The 19,525-nt window shown below is 45.1% G+C and overlaps 1 pseudogene; it reads left to right on the plus strand.

The window, feature by feature from the left end:
• The first annotated feature begins 66 nt into the window (after positions 1–66).
• Positions 67–13,013, plus strand: LOC136542469 (uncharacterized; annotated as a pseudogene).
• The last annotated feature ends 6,512 nt before the right edge of the window (positions 13,014–19,525 follow it).

Below are 19,525 nucleotides of genomic sequence, written 5' to 3' on the forward strand. Positions count from 1 at the left end.
GTTGGCTCCGCCACTCGCTACAGGACACGCCGCACGCTACGAAGCCCTCGGCGGCTCTTCCCGACCCCAACGCCCTCCTCCTCTCCGCTCTCTCTCTCTCTCTCCCTCCCTCCCTACCAGCTCGCGAGGCGGCTCAGGCGAAGGCACGGGACGACCTCACCGGTGGCCCGCCCTCCGCGCGGCGGCGACCTCCCTCCTCCTTCTCCTCCTCCTCCTCCTCCTCCACCACCACCACCACCACCACCACGCCACTTCCTACTCGCGACGCGACGCGGCAGGTCGCGCGGCCTAGGGTTTCGGCCCTCTGTCGCCGGTCATCCCCACGGCCGCGCGGCAAGCCAGCGGACGCCCTGACACCCCGGAGACCTCTAGCGGCGGAGGAACCTCCGTGGTGGCCGTGCATGACGACGGGGAGGTCACGTCAGCAAACTCGGTGGTGGATCTGGAGCGGCCACTCGCGGCGCCCCTCCCGGCGGCCGATCTGAGGCTGGAGCACGCCGTCGCCCTCCCGCAGCCAACGGAGGCGGTGGATCTACGGTGAGCAGCTGGATCCAGCGCGAGCCCTCCCCGTCTCCACTAGATCCGCCTGCATGGCCTCCACCGATGGCCGGTGCGCGGCCGGCACGGTGGCGCGCGTCCGCGACCTGGCCCCCGCTGCCCCCCGCAGGTGGCCGGGATGCAGCTCCTTCGACCTCGCCTCGCACCCGGACCCGCGGCATGAGGAGGCGTTCGACCGGCTCATGCTCTACTGCAAGCTCCGTGTAGCCAACGCCACAGCCACCGCTGGCGCCGCGCCGCGCCCCGGGGCCGCGGCAGGGGCGTTCCTCTCCGAGGTGTCCCTGCACGACGTGCGGCTGGAGCCGGCCAGCTTGTACTGGCGACCCCAGCAGACCAACCTGGAGTACCTGCTCCTCCTGGACGTCGACCGCCTCGTCTGGAGCTTCCACAAGCAGTCCGGCCTGACGACGCCGGGGACTCCCTACGGCGGGTGGGAGGGCCCTGACTTCGAGCTCCGAGGACACTTCGTTGGTGCGCCGCCGGATCTCCGTTTGGCTCTGATTTTGGAGCATTTACCCAGAACAACCACGCAGCTAGACTGAATTTCGGTGTCTTGCTGTTGTCCTTTTCAGGGCATTACCTGAGTGCTACTGCAAACATGTGGGCTAGCGCACACAATGACACTCTCAATGCAAAAATGTGATCGGTTGTCGACGTGATCTACGATTGCAGGAAAAAGATGGCCACAGGGTACCTGTCGGCCTTCCCCTCGGAGTTCTTCGATCGTGTTGAGGCCATCAAGGATGTCTGGGCTCCTTACTACACAATCCAAAAGGTGAACTGATGAACGAGAGTTTCTGTTTCTACTTCTTCATTAATGTGTAAATATCGTCGCAGAGTTGAGTGAGTTTAATTTTCGGTTTGCAGATTATGCAAGGTCTTCTTGATCGGTACACGGTGGCTGGAAATTCCAGGGCTCTTGACATGGTGGTAAAGATGGCTAATTATTGCAGCGACCGGGTGAAGAATGTCATACAGAAATATAGCATTGAGAGGCACTGGGAGTCTCTCAATGATGAGTTTGGTGGGATGAATGATGTGTTCTATCAGCTCTACATGATAACGGTGATTTGATGTTTGTTACAAACTTACAATTGTAGCATAGATTAATAGTCATGTCTAGCTGATATGCTTCCTTTCTATTAATTGACTCTGCCTTATCTCTTCGATAAGCCATGCTTTCTTGGGCTGCTTGCAGTTCAAGTATGTTGAACACTGATCTGGTTTGCTAATTGTCAATTTTCAGCTATTTGGTGATATATATGGATTATTTATGTCTAATTTACAATAGTGACAAATAGAACTTAACCAGTTTAGTCTTTAATCTTTAACTATGTTAAAACAAGTGATTACTAACTTCAATCTAATCCTTTTATCATCCGGTGGCCACTACAATACTACATGTCTATACATCAAACACATTTTTAATTATGCCACCACCCAACTGGTATTATCATGGAAACTGAACTTGGGTTCCTAGTACTGGTCTTTATCGATGGATTAAAAGTACTGTTCCCCTTGAAGGATTTTCATTTGAGTGATAGCCTTCGTGTGTGTGTGTGTCTATGCGTTTCATTTCAGGCTGACAGTATTTCTGGATTTCATTCCAACACACACATTCCAGTGGTCGTTGGTGCGCAAATGAGGTATGAAGTTACTGGAGATCCTCTTTAGAAGGTAAAATTAAATTGTATCTTGTTACTAGAGATTTTAACAGTTTCGATTATGCTGCTGGATATTGTTCATAAGGGGTAACAAGTGGACTATTTTACTTCTTTCCCATATAAGTATACTTGCTGGCTTAAGAAAATCAAAGATATGCATAACTCTTACTGTTATTAGTAAAATTCTGAGTGTACGACTCTGCATCTCAAGTAGTACCAGCTTGTCTTGTTTTTCTCATTGGTTCTCTGCCATTTGAGTGAAACTGACCAAGCCTCATTTTGAAACAGCAAATTGCGTCATTCTTTATGGATACAATAAATTCTTCTCATAGCTATGCAACCGGTGGCACATCTGCTAATGAATTCTGGTATAACTTCTACGTGACTGATTTACTGACGTCCATAGTATATAGACAACTATTTCAGAAGGAACTTATGCACTTAACTGCTTTTCAGGACCTATCCAAACCGTTTAGCTGGGACTCTGAGTACTGAGAATGAGGAATCTTGCACCACCTACAACATGCTTAAGGTTGACAATCATCAAACCACCTAAAACATATATTCTCTTGTTTAGATATGTGTCGTATCCAGCCTATGTGCAGATTTCTCGCAAACTATTCAGATGCACAAAGGAAATAGCATATGCAGATTACTACGAAAGGGCATTGATAAATGATGTTTTAAGCATTCAAAGGGGGACAGATCCTGGTGTGATGATTTACATGCTACCCCAGGCCCCCGAACACTCTAAGGCTGTGAGTTATCATGGTTGGGGAACAAAGTACGATTCATTCTGGTGTTGTTATGGGACAGGTAATGTAAAAAATCACCAACATCTATCTGTGCTGACTTGATGTGATCATTCCACAGTAATTGCTGTGCTTGATTTCAGTCAAAAGTTTCTCTTATTTTGATTTCATAAGCTGAAGGCGGTGTCTAGCCCCTTCATTTTTAACCTCTTTAATTTATGTCTGTTAAAATTGGGGTTGCAATTATTTTCGAGCTTATTGTTTGTTTCGAAATATTATGATTTCCATCTGCAGGTATAGAATCCTTTTCAAAACTTGGTGATTCTATTTACTTTGAGGAGAAAGGAGATTCGCATGCACTCAATATCATTCAGTACATACCAAGCACTTACAATTGGAAAGCAGCTGGGCTTACTGTTACTCAGCAAATCAAAACCCTCAGCTCTTCTGACCAGTATCTTCAAATTTCATTCTCCATTTCTGCAAAGGTAATTATTTCCAATTTTTTTAAGTTAAATTCAGATAAAATATCTGCAATCAGCACATTTGTTTTCTATTTGTTCAGACAAAAAGTCAGACTGCCAAATTGAATGTTTGAATTCCATCATGGACATTTGCTGATGGTGCAGGAGCAACTTTAAATGACAAAGATTTAGGGTCGATATCTCCAGGTAAAATCATTCTGTTGTGTCTAACATTCAAATTACAATTGATCTTCTTAAGGCCACCTCATTACCTGATCTTATTCTGTGGGCAGGATCTTTCCTATCAATCACCAAACAGTGGAACTCAGATGATCACTTAGCACTACGCTTTCCCATCAGGTTAAGGACCGAAGCAATTAAAGGTAATTCGTGAAGCTTCACCTAATCCAAGATTGAAGGACAAATTGGTTAACTTTACTTATCTCAAACATTACATTCCATTCGAATATTAAACATCTTTTTACCTACGTCTTAACCAGGTGATTTACCGGCGCGTGCGATGGCACGCGTGATGGACTAGTGGACTGTGATGGGGAGGGACCTTGGGATATCGTGAGCTGCTTATGCGACTGTATTCAAGGTATAGGCAAGGAACTTGCCTGAGCGACGATGCGCGCTCATTTGTGTGGTGTTCTTGTTAGAATAATTTTTCTTGTGTGAACACATAGTAAGGGAAGACGACATCAAAAAGGCTTCCGGTTGTGATACTGTAGCGCTGCAGGTGCAGACGTCGAACGGCTCACCTACAGCACTGTAGCCACATGCAGAGGGCTACCCCACATCAAGCACGAAAACGAGCTGTGTGACAGCTGCATGGCCAGAAAGCAGAGAAGGCTACCATTCCCAAAGGCGGCCAAGTATCGCGCGAAGGACACTCTCGAGCTCATCTACGGCGACCTCTGCGAGCCGATCACGCCTGCTACAAACGGTGGTCGGCGGTACTTCCTCCTGCTCGTGGATGATTGCACTTGCTACATGTGGCTGCAACTCCTGACGAGCAAGGACGAAGCGACGGCGGCAATCAAGAAGTTCAAGATGCGCGCGGAGGCCGAGAGCGACAAGAAGCTCCGCGTGCTGAGGACTGATCGCGGCAGCGAATTCACTTCGGTGGAGTTCGCTGCGTACTGCGTGGATCAGGGTGGAGTGCGATACCACACCGCGCCGTACTCGCCACACCAGAATGGCGTGGTGGAGCGATGGAACCAGACGGTGGTCGGCATGGCCCGATCCATAATGAAGGCCAAAGGCATGCCGACAAGGTTCTGGGGTGAGGCGGTGACCACGGCCAGTGGCGTAGCTAGGATCTGTAGCTATGGTGGTCCATTGTCTAAATTTTTTTTAGCCGCTATAAATTTAACATGTCGGTGCACAAGTATATGAATTACAAAGCACAATTAAAAAAAGGGCATACAGAATTCATAAAATAGATGAGTGTAACTTTCTTAACATAGAATTGAAATATTACGTACCCATAATTGTTGATTAAATGATTATCTCCTATTAGCACTTTAGCAATTTAGGGGTTAATCACTTGATACAGAGAGAGAGAGAAACGTGATAGAATTCGAGTAAAGAAGAAAGGATATCAAGATCAACATGCAGGTTGTGCGTTGCCAGCCTTGCCTCTTGACTCCGACGTCTAGCCGGGCGGCTGGCGGCTGATCTGCTGCTGCAAATACAGAGTTTGGACGGTTGGAGTCATAACTCAGAAGACCAAGGTACAGGTCGTGGAGACGTGGACGTCGCTTGGACTTCGTTTTCAAGCTCAATCGGGATTCAACAGCAGAAGCATTTAGGTCAGCCCAGCAGAGTACACGGCCAAATACTGAGGGCTACTACAATTTAAACCAAATCTACAAGGTGGTCCGTGACCCACCCTGTCCACCTTGTAGCTCCGCTAGTGACCACGGCGGTGTTCATCCTCAATTGCGCTCCGACCAAGGCCCTGACGGACAAGACGCCGTTCGAAGCTTGGTATGGGCGCAAACCGAGCGTGTCCTTCCTTCAGACATTCGACTGCGTTGGCCACGTCAAGAAGACGAAGCCGAACCTCACCAAGCTAGAGGACAGGAGCACACCCATGGTGTTCCTGGGCTACGCAAAGGGTATCAAGGCATACCAGCTCTACGACCCACACGGAGACAAGGTGCTTGTCTAGCGCGACATAGTGTTCGACGAGAAGGCGGCTTGGGACCGGACCAGTCCAAGCATGGGGGAAGCTGGCGGCTTCACCAACACCTTCATCGTCGAGCACCTGGTCATCCACGGTGGTAGAGATGCTGGGGAAGAGGTGCCGAGCACTTCGGAAGAAGTGCTGAGCACTCCTGAGGCAGTACCGAGCACTTCGGGGGGGGGGGGATGCCGAGCACTCCGGGAGGAGTCACTACTACAGGATGGTCTTGTTGTCCCGGGCGGTAACGGCCTTTAGTCCCGGTTACCGCGCCGGGACAACGATCCCGGGACTAAAGGTGGAACCTTCAGTCCCGGGTCATCGAGCCGAGACTAAAGAGGGACCTTTAGTCCTGGTTGGTGTTACTAACCGGGACTAAAGGCCATCCAGCCGAGCAAATGTGGCCGCACCCTTTAGTCCCAGTTGGTAACCCCAACCGGGACTAAAGGTTCCTTTTTTTTCTTTTTTTGTTTCTATTTCTATTTTCCTTTTATTTTCTATTTTCACGCTGCTACCAGTTTTTTTTGTTTCTATTTTTATTTTCCTTTTTTTCTATTTTCACGCTGCTACCAGGTTTTTTTGTTTCTATTTCTATTTTTCTACGCTGCTAGAATATACGTACGTTTATAATGTTCAACATTTTATATAAACTATAGTACGAAGGACCTTTAGTCAAGGATCAGCGGTACATTCATGTTCAAGTTCGTGCTGCATGGTTCGAGAGCTGAGCTTTTAAGTTAGCTTTTACTCTTCTGAGCAAGTGCGGTGGTGCTAATAGGTGGAACTAGCCAGTAATTCCAGCATGTTGCGTACTAGGCCGGCCCATCGAGGCTCCTGTAAACGCCCAGGACTAAAAGACCTTTAGTCCCGGCTGATAATACCAGTCGGAACTAAAGCTATACCTTTAGTCCCGGCTCGTAATACCAGCCGGGACTAATTGATTTGGTCCATCGGACCCTACGTGCAAAAGCTGAAAAGTACAGTATAGTCGATCATCCCAATGATGGTACTGCTGCTCGATCAAGCTAGAGGCCTAATTAATGCGGCCAATGCATGCACGCAACATGATTAACATCCGGAGATTATAGCAGTACAGTACGTAATAAATAAACAAATGCGGTCCGAAGCAACTTTCTCTACTAGTGCCGGTTTGGGGACCAAACAGGGACTAAAAGCTTTAGTCCCGACTAGTATTACCAACCGGGACTAAAGGTAACATTTAGTCCCGGTTGGTAATACCAGCCGGGACTAAAGATCCCTGCCACGCGGATGACCATTGGGCAGGAACCTTTAGTCTCGGTTGGTATTACCAACCGGGACTAAAGGAACCTTTAGTCCCGGGGGCAAAAAATGCCGAGGCTAATGTCAAATTGGGACATCGTTCTAAAGTCTGTTCTCTAGTAGTGAGTGCCGAACACTCCTGGAGGGATGCCAAGCACGCCATGAGTAGTGCCGGGGGTTCTACGGTGGTGGTGACCACTCTAGGATAGGTGCTGAGCACTCCCATGATGGAGCCAAGAGGTCTTGCAGTAGTACCAACCACTCCAAGACTGAGGCTGAATGCTCCTACAGTGGTGCCGAGCACTGCAGGAGTAGTGACGAGCTATCCAGAAGTAGTGCCGAACACTACAATCAGGGTGCCGAGCACTTCAGGTGTTGTGCCGAGCACTCCGGCGGAATAGGGAACTCCATCGACGTCGACCGAGTTTGTCTCACCTCCAAGTGACATCCCTGAGTTTGTGGATACCTTCCACGAAGGTGAGGAGATGCGGTTCCATAGGCTAGACGACATCATCGGCGGCACAGGACCCTCAGGATTGGCTGGTCGGCTGCTCCATGACACAGAGCTCCTGCTCGTCAGTGTAGCAGAAACACCCACGTTCGCGCTGGCCGAGAGGGACGGAAACTAGCGACGGGCGATGCTGGAGGAGATGAAGGCGATCAAGGAAAACAAGACATGGCAGCTCATCGATCCACCTCCAGGATGTCGTCCGATCAGCCTGAAGTGGATGTACAAGGTCAAGCGGGATGAGCTTGGCGCCATTGTCAAGCACAAGGCGCGCCTCATCGCCCGAGGCTTTGTTCAGCACGAGTGCATAGACTTCGAGGAGGTCTTTGCGCCACTAGCGCGCATGGAGTCGTCCGTTTGCTATTAGCTTTGGCAGCAGTAAAGGACAGGCGCGTCCATCATTTTTGACATTAAATCGGCCTTCCTCAATGGCGAGCTGGCGGAGACGGTCTTCGTCAGGCAACCTCCAGGTTTCACCGTCAAGGAAAAGGAACACAGGGTGCTCCGACTGCGCAAGACGCTCTACGGGCTGCGGTAGGCCCAGAACATGGAACACCAAGCTTGACGCCACGCTGGGCGAGTTTGGGTTTTAGCGGTGCGCAACCGAGCACGCGCTCTACACGAGGCGATGGGGGAAGGAGGTGCTCGTCGTCGGCGTGTATGTGGATGACTTAATCGTCACCGGCGTGCGCATGGAAGACATCAACGGTTTTAAGCGCGAGATGGCGGCTCGTTTTCGAATGAGCGATCTCGGCGCACTCTCCTACTACCTCGGCATCGAGGTGAGACAGGGGAAGGAGAAACTCACGCTCGGTCAGAGCATGTATGCCTCCAAGCTGTTGGAGCGGAGTGACATGGCTGAGTGCAAGCCATGCGTGACTCCGATGGAGGAGCGGCTGAAGCTGACGAAGGCCAGTACCGCGGCAAAGGTGGATGCAACACTCTACTGGAGCATCGTCGGTGGTCTACGCTACCTAGTCCACATAAGGCCAGACATTGCATTCGCCGTGGGCTACGTCAGTCGCTTCATGGTGGATCCCAGAGAGGATCACTAGGCTACGGTAAAGCGGCTACTATGCTACGTCAAGGGGACGGTAGATCAGGGGATCATCTTTCTAAAGACCGGCGGGAGTAGGCTGTAGCTCACTGTGTTCAGTGATGCAGACATGGTGGGGGGACATCGACGGATGATAGAGCACCTCTGGCGTGCTCGTCTTCCTCGAGTCGGCCCCAATTTCATGGCTATCGCTGAAACAGAAGGTGGTGGCGCTATCTACGTGTGAGGCAGAGTATGTAGCGGCGACCACAGCGGCGTGCCAAGTTGTGTAGCTGCGCTAGCTGCTGGGCGAGCTGACCGGCGTGGAAGCTCACCCACCAGCACTAATGGTGGACAACCAGCCTGCCATCGCCCTCGCGAAGAATCTGGTTCTACACGATCGGAGCAAATACATCGACGTAAAGTTCCACTTCCTCAGGGACTATGTCGATGGAGGACAGATCGTCATCGAGTTCGTCGAAACTGGATGGCAACTCGCGGACGTCCTCACCAAGCCGCTCGGACGTCTTCGACTCATGAAGCTGAAGGAGATGATCGACATGGAAGGGGTACAAGGGATAGCAGTAGGATTAGAGAAGAATTGTTAGAATAATCTACTACTTGTGTGAACACACAACAAGGGGAAGACGACGCCGAAAAGGCTCCCTGCTGTGATACTGTAGGTGCTGCAGGTGCAGGCGTCGAACGGCTCGCCTACAGTATTGTAGCCACATGCAGAGGCCGACGCAGAGTCAGCCCTGTATGTTATCTAGTTACTGTTACAGCATGTGCGCTGTAGGACTAGATGGATAGAGTTGTATAAATAGACTACCACGGTAACTTAGTAAAGAGAGTTCAGATTTACCATCTTCCATACAGGGCTTCGCCCAACGCTGGTGTCTTGTACTGTGTCCCTCTTCTTCAACCTCTAGCCATAGTGTGTGGGGATGGACAACGCTTGTTCGTGGTCGGCTTAGCTAGTGGGTACTCGACAACACTAGCGGGTGCTCCGCAAGACTGGCGAGAGGTCGACTCACGTGAGCCAGTGATCCTGTGGGTTAACAGTTCTGTCTAGAGAGTGTGCATCGGTTATATGATATATGTATCATGTGGTGGACAAATTATTCTGTGGCATGCTCAACTTCTACGGAACCCTAGCGTGGCGGCGGCGGCCTCCTCCTCCCCCTACCTGATCTCCGGGTTCCACGGCGAGCTCCGGCCATGGCGCCTCGTGCCGACCTGGCCCCCTTGAATTATCGCGGACACTGCTAGTGGAATTTCTTTTTTTTATTATTATTCTGGCCTGATGATGCAATAGCGCTTGAACCTCTTGTGCGCGTCTGTGGTTGAAGTTTTTATTGGTGGGTTTCCTTGGTAGGAACAAGCGCGCGGCAAGGCTGGCGGGCCGCCCAACATTAGCGGTGGCACGTTTTACATGCCTGTGAGTAGTTCTGTTCTTATGAGTTATGCGACCTCCGTGGTGTGGCACATCAGTTAGGGGTTCATATTGCTTGCCTGCTCAATGTTGTGTATTTCTGCTGAAATGTAGAACCCCAGAAACGTGCCTCCTGCATCCAGTTCACGCCTTCACTCGTCAAAGGTGTGTATGAATGTGCATTGCCTTCTCACATCACTACCGGAGATTGGCTCTTTGCCGAGTGCCAGGTGGTTTGCCGAGTGTTCTTTTTCGGGCACTCGACAAAGCCGCCTTTGCCGAGTGTTTTTTTTGACACTCGGCAAAGATGCTATTTGCCGAGTGTTTTTTTAACACTCGGCAAAGAGGCTCTTTGCCGAGTGTTTTTTTACACTCGGCAAAGAGCTTCTTTGCCGAGTGTTTTTTTTTACACTCGGCAAAGAAAATTTCAAAGCATATTTTGAAGCAGTAAATTAATTCAAATGAAAAAGTTTTCAACTACAAAGTTGTATAACTCATCAAGATGTACAATGTTTGTTTTGGTCTTTTCTTCATATGACAAAGTGAAAGTAAATTTGTTCACAAATCTAACATATCTCTCTTGTAGTTTATGAAACTATAAGAGAGATATATAAGATTTGTGAACAATGTTAGAACGACCATGTCGGATGAACAGATGACCAAACAATCAAAATAAACTTTGTAGATTTCGAAAAGTTATGAAACTTTGTAATTGACAACTTTTTGATTTGAAATCATCTTGTCATGCAAAACTGCGTTTGAATTTCAAAATTTTAAAATTCAAATTTTGTAAACGACCTCGGATGGAAAAACTTCCTAAACTAAAAGTGTAGATCTCGAAAAGTTATGAAACTTTGTAGTTTACAACTTTTTTATTTGAATTCGTTTAGGGCCTCAAACATGCAATTTACACTTGACAAAAAAACTTCTTTGCCGAGTGTTTTTTTTAACACTCGGCAAAGAGGCTCTTTGCCGAGTGTTTTTTTTGACACTCGGCAAAGAGCTTCTTTGCCGAGTGTTATTTTTTTTTGACACTCGGCAAAGAAAATTTCAAAGCATATTTTGAAGCAGTAAATTAATTCAAATGAAAAAGTTTTCAACTACAAAGTTGTATAACTCATCAAGATGTACAATGTTTGTTTTGGTCTTTTCTTCATATGACAAAATGAAAGTAAATTTGTTCACAAATCTAACATATCTCTCTTGTAGTTTACGAAATTACAAGAGAGATATATAAGATTTGTGAACAATGTTAGAACGACCATGTCGGATGAACAGATGACCAAACAACCAAAATAAACTCTGTAGATATCGAAAAGTTATGAAACATTGTAGTTGGCAACTTTTTGATTTGAAAACATCTTGTCATGCAAAACTGCATTTGAATTTCAAAATTTTAAAATTCGAACTTTTCAAACGATCTCGGATAAAAAAATAAACAAAATAAACTTTGTAGATCTCGAAAAGTTATGAAACATTGTAGTTGACAACTTTTTGATTTGAAAACATCTTGTCATGCAAAACTGCGTTTGAATTTCAAAATTTTAAAATTCAAATTTTGTAAACGACCTCGGATGGAAAAACTTCCTAAACTAAAAGTGTAGATCTCGAAAAGTTATGAAACTTTATAGTTTACAACTTTTTTATTTGAATTCGTTTAGGGCCTCAAACATGCAATTTACACTCGGTTTAGTATAATATATTAGGAACTAAAACGGAATCCAGACACAAGTGAGAGTGTGGTGTAGTGGTAGAGGAGGTACGTGCACAGCGGGAGGTCTCGGGTTCGAATCGCGTCGGCCGCGTAGCCATGAAATTCACGCGAAAAATATCGGAGATGGGTGGGCGTTGGCCGGTGGGGGGCTCCATTGATAAAAAAAAAATTCTATTTTTTGGGGTAAAAATTCCTATTTTTTTCGGGGGTTTTTCGGTTTCAACTTTGCCGAGTGTCGGCACTCGGCAAAGGCTTTGCCGAGTGCCCGACAAAAGACACTCGGCAAAGACGCCTTTGCCGACGGGTTATTTGCCGAGTGTTCTTTGCCAAGTGCAAATTGAGCTTTGCCGAGTGTCCCTGGCACTCAGCAAAGCCACTTATTCCCATAGTGCATGCAAAATGCGGCTGTAATAAACATACTTACTAGAAACTATGTTCAGCGCAACCAATAACATGTGCTTGTGGATATGTAGGACCTGAAGAAAAGGGAGAAGGAGCTACAAGCAAGGGAGGAGGAATTGGACAAGAGAGAGAAGGTATGATGCACATGACACATGCCTCTACATCTCTCTCAGTAGTTTTGATTAAACACGACACAATCATGTCTCCTTAGATAATTGGTTTTGTTGTTGAGATGATTGGTTTACTTTTCATTCCAAGCATGAATTGTTGCTTACTGGGCTTAAATGCGAATTAGAATTCACTTGTTAAATCCTCACTAGACTCTATTTTGCTGCCCAAATTGTATTTTTCTGCCGTACTCTGATATATTTGGAGGAACCTCTGAAAAACTGTTGTCAGTTTCTAACTCTCTGTTGTATCTGTTATATTGACTAGGAACTAAAACGAAGAGAGGAGGCTGCAGCAAGAGGTAAATGCTCATTGTTTTTTTTTGTTTATTAATGACTCAGTAGAAGAACTGTACATTCGTAGTTTCTTTGTCTGTTCCCATTGAAGAAGAAATAAGCATCCGATTTACCTAATTTGGCAGGCTAGAAGTATGACATATTACATCTGATGGTATGAAATAATAACATGGTTGCTAATTCTATATATATCCTGAAGAGTACTCTATCCTTAATCTTGTAAAACATGTCTACTGAGCCTCAGTTACACTGGTTCGTTAACGAATAAGCAGTAGTTGTCATGCTAACCAGGGTCTAATTGCTGTATTGAAGGAAAATGGTACTGTGGTAAATGGCACTACATATAATTATGTTAAACAAGTATGAATATTGAACATCAGAAAGTTTGGAAGGCTTTCATACATTCATTCTCTTTTTCACTCAACTGGGCATTGACATGAAAAATATGATGATCCATGTTTTTAAGATAAAGTTCATTTTGTTTCACAGGTTGCTAAGCTTACATTTCGTTGTTTTGTTTGGCAGCTGGTATTGCCATTGAGGGGAAAAATTGGTCTCTACCGGCAGATGTTCAAAATGTATTCGAGAAGTATCATAATATGTGGCTTCAAGAGTTTACAAGTGCCCGATCAAAATTTGAGAGTTCAGTGACAGAGATTCATATGAGAAATACTTCAGCCCTTAAGGCTGAGTTGATCTCTGCACTTACGGCTGGTACAAGGGAGGTTGCTGGTACAATGGAGGTGACTAGGGTCCTAGAGATCACACAACCTTGATGTCGGAAACGTGTAAAAGCAAGAGACGCAAAGAACACATGTGCTATGCAAAATATTGCTATTATTTATGATGATAGAATGTTGGCGCACCAACCCCCTGAAGGCCAAGATTGTGACGAAAAACCAGAGAGCCTAGTGAAAATCAAGGACAGACTGGTTCAGGAGGGGTTCTGGGAAAGGTTTGTTCAATTTCACTAATATCAGCATGCTGTCCAACTATTGGTATAAAACTATGAGTTAATTATATCTTATATTGTTTCCTTTATTGCTTATGTGTTGTCATCATATGTCAGATATTTGAGTATGATGAAGCAGAAATAGAGAGCCTGGAAGCTGTACATAAACCAGCACATGTTTCAGAGGTAAAAAAAAATCATCACGGGACAGTGATGGCCTCGTTCGTTTCGTTGAAAAAACAAGCCGAAACACTGTTCTAACTGATTTATTGTGAGAGAAAAACACTGTTCTGATTAAAACAACAAGCTAAAAAAGACGGATTATAAAAGAAGCGAACATGGCCGATATGTATAGTTGGGACAACAAAGGCTGCATTTCTTGCTGCAGGTGGAGTGTTTAAGGTATATTTTTCCTTCTATAAACAAACTATTTTAAGATGAAATTTCAGCACTTATATATGTAGCTTAGGACCGCTTTGTTTCTCTATTTCTTGTATGCTTCCCGCTCTATCTGTCACTTTCTGAACACCTGTATTTATATGCATAGGCAGCTGAGCTTGTTGCCAAAGGAGAAGTAGAAGCTGCTTTTGCCATTGTTAGGCCACCTTGTCATCATGTTGGTATCAATGGCTCACCTCGTTGGTTTTGCTTCTTCAATAATGTGTCAATTGTTGCGGCAAATTTACTTAATAAACATGTATGATTATGTGATCAATTTGTTTATTAAGCATGAAATGACGCGATAACATTGTTTTAATTTTTAAACTTTTTTACACGCAGGGATAAAAAAAATCTTGTTACTCGACTGGGACACTCATCATGGAGACGACACGCAAGAAATCTTTTACGGTGACAATCGGGTCCTCTTCTTCTCGCTGCATAGGTCATTCTTAGCAGTCTATGTTTTATGTGATCACTCATCAGTTTTCATAAACTGTGTAGAATTGTGAAAACTGAGAGAGGAGAGAAGAAAAGGTCCATGCCTTGTAGACACAGCTGTGATGTATTAAAGGAAAGTTGTGAAAGCAAGACACACAATGTTGATATATAACACTGAAAATGAGAGAGGAGAGAAGAGTGGAAGGAAGAGAGTCAAATGAATGACAGGCCATAATCCGCCTCCACCAATTCCCCATCTCCCCCTTTTATAGAAAAGGTGGGAGGGGAGGTTTTTATCATTTCCTCTAGTAAAGCTTGTATTTTACAATAGAGCCTCTAGGGGCTACTAATAGCCCCTAAGCATTATCTTATTACAAGCCCCTAAGTTTTGTAATTGAGTAATCGAGCTCCAAAAACATCAATGGGGGTCCCTAATATACAATACACCCCAACAGTAGTCCCTCAGCTGTTCAGTTTTGATCAAAAGTATAAGACCCAATAGCTGAATACAATTTAAGTGTGGCCCAATTACAACTCACTCTAGACATATAGCTCTCGTCTAAACGAAGACAGTTTATGGATGATATTATCATTAGCTAATCTTCGGTGTCAACCTCCGCTCGAACTTATGTGACCTTGTCTTTGGCGGCTTGCTCCTTCGTATGGCGTTGAGCCATCGATACCTTCTTTTCATAATTGAGCCTTCGCGCGAAGACATTGATGTAGTCGAAGTAGGCAGAGTAGTCGACGTAGGCGAGGTAGTTGTAGATGATCATGACACGTGTTGAAGCTTTCACTCACAGTCGCTAGGCAAAGCTTTTGTCTTCGGGTGGATTGCTTGTCCAATGCGCTCCTCCCCAGCCCCTCTTGGCTGGCGCTTGTGAGGAATTCTTTCGCGTGCTTGAAGTAGACAATGCAGGCATGGTTAATGTCACAGATGGAGACCCCCCACTCCAATTGACGATGAAGGCAAAGTCGAAGATGCCGATGGCAATTCCTTCACTTTGAAATGTTGGCGAAGGCGAAGGCGAAGATGCCGATGGTGATCCCTCTGCTCTAAATTGGTGGAAAGGTCGTCGGTGTCAATTACACCAAAGTTGATGGTGAAGCCCCTTGCGAAAATAATGATGATGTTGAAGTTAGCGTTAAGGCCCCTCGCTAAGACGTTGGCGAACACATTGTCGATGAATCTAAAGTCAGTGACGAAGCCTCTCGATGAAATGTTGATTACCAAAGTCGATGACGAAACCCATCACTGTGTATATATATAGAACTACTACTCTGTAGCTGGCTACAAAATAACTTATTCTATAGCCACCTTGAGTTACGATAATTACTATGTTAATTTATGAGATTATAGTAACTCCTTACTAAGTGGTTTACTATAACGTTATGGTAAATATCCCCGTGTGTTATAGTAACCCAACTATAGTAAATATATATTGACATTATCGTAAATTAGTATATAAAATTATGGTAAATGGAGGTGGCTATCTGTAGCTGGCTACTGAATAGCCTCTCCCTATATATATATATATATATATATATATATATATATATATATATATATATATATATATATATATATATATATATATATATATATATATATATATAATGGGGGATAGGTGCCCATGTGGTGACGGCGCTACCCACACCTTGGGTGATTGACACGTGGCGCCGTGGATGGTCAGATTACAATGACTCTATTCGGAAAACGAAGGACACTCCAAATCGTGCCTGGTTTGATTCGGTGGGGATGGTCCACAAGCTGGCTGTTGGCGTTCGTAACCACGTTGGCTCAGCTCCCATGGGTCCCACCACGTTCGGTTCCCAGACCCCCAGAAAGCACGAGAGGCTCCGTAGCAGGCGCTACCGCTGCTGTACGGTGGTCCTCGAGTAATCGAGTGTGCTAGGATGGAGATTTGTGCACCTAATTCTAGTTTTTTTTTTTGAAAATCACCTAATTCTATTTAATGGCAAGGCGGTCTGATATCCTACAGCGGCGGAGCAAATGAATATGGTGGGGATTAGGGAGGCGTTGATGATTGATTAAAAAGGAGAGGACAAGCATATGCATCTATACACGTATTATTAGCTCTGTCAACTTTTGGCTATGCATCAGTTTGACTATGACCAAGATTTGACTTGGCGAACACAAGTTAAAAATCAATATTGCCGGCTCATATTGTTTCTCAAAAAATACAAAACAATATTCAATTAGTAGTAGTGTCACACATGAAAAAACGTGAGAGAAATTCACTCTGAAACAATAGTACATCACTGACTAACAGCCTGTTCGTTTGGCCGTGGCTTGTCGTAAACGATCGTAAATTTTCAGCTGGAATAGTATTTTTCTCTCACACAAACCAGCTAGCAGTACTTCTTCACGAACCAGCAACGATACGAACCAGCCAACCGAACAAGCCTGGTGACCAGTGCTCACCTCTCTCTCCCCTCGCGTTACTTGAGTGTGGATTTTCTCATACTTTAAAATGCAATATCTCACAAACGGCAAGTTCATTTGACTAACCGGTTGAAGATTATCGTTGGAAATAATGTGTCAAACAAAATGGGATCAATCAGGACTACGTTTTGACAAAATTTTCAAATGTGGGGCCCACATGCTACTTATTTTTTAGTATAAAAATATAGTCAATATATGTCTTATTTTGTATAAAATCAATACAAATAATATGATGCAAACAATGAAAATGAGTTTTGTGGTTTAGGAAATAATAGAAGCCAGCCGCAGCGTCTGCCTTTGAGCACTGTAGCAAGAGTGACTTGTGTCTGCTAACCAGCCGAAAGTGGAGCAGGACCAGCCGAGAGTGAACCAGCCGAACGAGCCGAATATCGCCTAAAGCTTTTGCATGCATGGGGTGATTTGATGAATGCTAAAAGTGACGTGAGAGTAGCCAGGAGGTGAGAGAAATATGAGAGGGGGGCGATCTTTTTTTTTTTGGTAGTGGTCGAATTGCATGTGGGCGAATTGGAACATCTCCTTTTTATTTGGACAGAAGCAAACGCTAGTGGTCCACAAGCCCAAATCCGGCCGGAGAGGAACATGTGCCACGTGCTACTTATTTTTTTAGTATAAAAATATAGTTAATATGTCTTATTTTGTAGATAAAATCAAAACAAATAATATGATACAAACAAAATGCAAATTAGTTTTGTGGTCTAGGAAACAATATTATTTAAAGTTTGTCAATCAAACATCTTGTTCTTTTTCCCATGCGTTTGGAGGGGTCCAATTGAAAGTGGTCCTACACGTGTTTGGACGATGTGTTTCAACTCAATACTTTTGGCTGGTGCATGTGCATGCAGTCCTGTAGTACGTTTGGTTTTTGTCGTTTCTTTATTTATTTTCTTTACTGCACTATTGCCCGTGAGACCAAGGATGGCAATGGGGCGGTTTCAGGTCAGATATCTGCGGATTTCGGGTCTTGCGGGTTCGGGTTCGGGAATGATTTCTCACCTACGGTTTTCAGGTTCGGGGTTCTGAAACCAATCGGGTTTAGTTTCGGATTTCGTTTTCCATCCGTGGATATCCAATGGATATCCGAAATAAATTATTTGAAATTAAAACTCATATTTTATAATATGCTAATAATAACGTGTTTACTTATATTATTAAATTTATTCTAAGTTGACTCATGAAAATATTTATTATTTGTTGCCTCTTGTTTATACATGTGAATATGTGTATATATATCATGCATATGTTTATAGAAAGTCCTTATTTCTCTTACTATGTTGTCATACAAAGCGGGTTTCGGGTATCCATTAGGGTTTCGAGTATCCGCGGGTTTACTTTTGGGGACGGATTATCACCTGAATCGGTGTTCGGTGCGGTTTTGGGTTTCAATTTCGGGTTTTGAGTTCAGGTGCACAGAGACTCCACCCGATCCGAATCTGCCCCGTTGCCATCCCTACGTGAGACCAGGAAGTATTTTTTATAAATTGGCTCTTTTTTTGAAGAAAATTTACGTTTGGCCCCTAGGAGACTTAAACTCATCTTTGGACCCTGGGGTTCGACGCCAGGACTCATGTCGCCGAGGTAAAACGTCTCGTCACCATAGATCTTGGCTCTGAGGTGCCTGACCGAGCACAACAGGGCATCCTAGGTGGAGTTCACGTGGCCGGTACCTCGGCGTCAGAATACATAGCGTCGAGCTCAACGCCACAGATCTTGGCGCCGAGCACGGCATCGACCTCGGCGCCATGTATTCTGGCACCGAGCATGGATTCAAAACCCGAAGACAAGTTTTCCTTGCCGACGCTGCTCTCATTTCTTTCTCCCCCTCTCGGTTTCTTCCTCTCCCTAACCCGCCCAATCTCTTGAATCGACGGATTTGACCTTGGATACTTGGATTTGATCCATACATCTTCGCGAGCAAGGTATCCTCTCTCCCCTTATCAAATTTTACGCATTGATTTGGTATATATTATGTCTATTTTGCAACCCTAGATACGTTATTACCTAATGTTTGAAGTGATTTTTTATTTTTTTGTATTATGTAACGGTAGGATGCCAAGGCGTGGTAAAGCTAGTAAGCCAAGGTAATCTCTTATCATCGTGTTATATTATGTTTTTATTTATGTGCAACAAATAGAAAAACCCTAGGTTTAGTGTTTAATGTTCATTGCTTTCGGTTCTTAGAATAAATTTGATTCAATTGTAGTTATGGCCGGATGACCGAAAATGCCTTCGACTCGTTGCCTCTGTCTAGTGGTGTTCTAGTGCCCATGTGCTTTTGTGGCGATCCTTGCAAGGTAGCCAAGTCCGATGAAGAGAACACATATAGGCAGAGGTATTGGATGTGTGCCAATTTTGCCTTTGAGCCTACACTTCGTCAGCGCCGCATTAACAAGATGGTGAGTAATTGATGTTGTTTAATATTTATTTTGTGTCAAATGAAGTCTTGCATGATTTATTTGTTTTTGTAACAATTGCATTTGTTGCAGACTCCTCCACTGCTCTATGATTTTGAGCAGTGGATCGACATTGAGATCAAGCCAGAAGACAAGGAGTGGATACAGAACTATTACGGTGGGAGGCAGAGGACAAGGAGATGATGGAGAAGAGACCGAGAGAGGAGGCTCTAGAAAAGGAGCACAAGTAAGAGGAGGAAAGGAGACGTGTTGCTTCTCACAGGGAGGAGAGGGAGAGGAAGCTTCAGCGTGCGCAGCGGGCGAAGGCAGCGATGGAGGAGAATTCC

The sequence above is a fragment of the Miscanthus floridulus genome, chromosome 3, assembly GCF_019320115.1.
Source record: "Miscanthus floridulus cultivar M001 chromosome 3, ASM1932011v1, whole genome shotgun sequence".
Classification (NCBI taxonomy): Eukaryota; Viridiplantae; Streptophyta; class Magnoliopsida; order Poales; family Poaceae; genus Miscanthus; species Miscanthus floridulus.